Genomic DNA, 2,340 nt, shown 5'->3' with positions numbered 1-2,340 from the left:
CACCAATATGTCTCATTCATTCATTCAAAACAAGGTAGTGTGCACAAATGTTTAATGAGAATAAGTGGTAAAATCATCACTCATCAGTACCCATATTATATAATACTTGGTGGCCTCTTATAACTTACTAAGAAATAAAGAAACACACCAAAATTACTCTTTAACTCTCTCCTGAAGATTGGAGACTAGGGTTCCTACAAGTGTTCTTCAAAGGGCTCAAGAGTCAAGTTTTCTTCCATGAATCTTCTTATATAAGGCATGTTGCTCCCTCAGTGTTAGTTCCAAATAAAATCATGTTTTTATAAATTATTTTCATTGCATAAATGTTGTATTGTTTTAGGTTATTAAATATATGTTGGGGGTTTTGGTTTTAATAGGTTGTTGTGGTTTTCCCATGTCTTTTACATATGGTTTTTATATTATTATGGTGGTTTGAACATTTGGTTGCATGGGAATGGAAAATTGGTACATGATATTGGCTTTGGAAACACTATGCCCCCAACATGTTTGATAAAATGCCTACAAGAATATTTGTGGGTAAATTATTGGACTTTCATTGAACAATTGCATGGTATAACTTGGTAATGGAACCCTAAATGTTATAAATAGTTTAAATAGTTTGGAATGGTTAAATGGTAAGTTCTTGGAGGTTATGGTTTTTCTAATTAAAATCCTTGTAGGGTACAAGAGAAGCCCCTAAGCAAACTTAATAATGGTCATTTTGGGGTACATAGGACTCCCTCAAGTCAACATAATAATGTAATCTATGGGTAAATGGGAATCTTTTCTTCCTAAAAGGGATGGATAAGGACATTTCTATAAGCCTATAGTCGGTTTGATAGTACTTTTACTTTTTGTATTTATTAATAATAAATGGAATGATGGTTTTGTTTTATAGTAATGGTTTTAACTAGGCAATAATAGGGAGGTTCTGATAGCTTATCGTGAAGGTGTGTGTCCAATGGGTGAACACTGAAAACTCATATTTGCTGACATGAGTATTGGTCATGGAGACCATATATGATGCTTATGCGGTACACAAGAATCCCCTAGGTACACTTGTACATAAGTATCATAGAGAGTGAAAGGTACATAGGAATCCCCTATTCCTATGTTATCTTTGATTCATGTGGATACATGCATCGGAGCCCATTCAAGTGGTTACACTAGACCCAAATGGCCCATAGGTTGTTCTAGGATGTATAAGCTACAAATACCCATGTTAATGGTTTTTATGGAATGCTAAACCCAGTTCTCTTTCTCTACTTGGATTATATATACATATGTATGGTTGTGAATTGATGTAGATGGTGTAATTTGTTTTAAAGGTTGACATTATTTTATCCTTATCCTGAGTGCATGTTAGCATTCATCCGCTAACCATCTTCGAGCATCTGTATCGCCATATGATGCAGGAAATGACCATACTACTCCTCTACTTATTTATTGGATCAGGGACAGTTGATGTTGGATTGAAGTTATTGGCTTCCATAGTTCGAAAGACATCTATTTTATGCCATATATATCTTTATATATTTTTGTCTTTTCATAGACTTGTTTTTTGGCAATGGTCGGGGGCATGTCCCGACTAGATACTTTTTGATCTAGTTTAGAGGATTTGTATGGACAATTATGGACTTGGGTATGGAATATTTATGATTTATATATATGTGTGTGTGTGTATTGGATTATCCATTTTGGTTTAGTTGGTTGGTTATTAGATGGATTCTCTATGTTGGGTTGGTCTTAGCTATAGACTTATTCAAAACTCATCACATAGTTAAATGTATTATCTTGTTACATGTTGGAAATTTATTTGACTTAGGGTATATGTTGGTTGGTTGGATTGGGTATTCGGGGTGGTCTCCGGTCCCAGTTGGACTTTAGATTCCCATTATTACAAGGCCACAGTTTGGGTCATGTCAAGTTGGTATCAGAGCCTAGGTTTTGGTGTCATGGGTTGTCCTCAAAGTAGTGTTGATTAGATTCTGTATTATGGTTGTGTTTTGCACCACACTTATAATTAGGATGTTATAAGGAATTTAGGATTGTTCCACTTTCTTTTTGTTCTATTTTTGGGCTATAGAGTCTAAGTTCTTGAACTCTTCCCTAAATCTTTTTTTTGGTTTACCTTTCAATTATATCCTCTCAGTGATATAATGTTTGTGGAAACTCACATATCCCACTCGAGGACAACATGGATGGATCTCGTCTAAATCATGAGGAACAAGACTGGTCAAGGGTCATAGTTTCGAATTTTTCCCATGGAGTTTCACTGGTCTTTACTTACCCTACTCCAAAAGGTGGCACACATGTTCAGTTACCTCAAGGAGAGGTTAC

Source organism: Capsicum annuum, unplaced genomic scaffold (assembly GCF_002878395.1).
Source record: "Capsicum annuum cultivar UCD-10X-F1 unplaced genomic scaffold, UCD10Xv1.1 ctg82188, whole genome shotgun sequence".
In the NCBI taxonomy this organism is placed as follows: Eukaryota; Viridiplantae; Streptophyta; class Magnoliopsida; order Solanales; family Solanaceae; genus Capsicum; species Capsicum annuum.
This window is presented reverse-complemented; position numbering follows the sequence as displayed.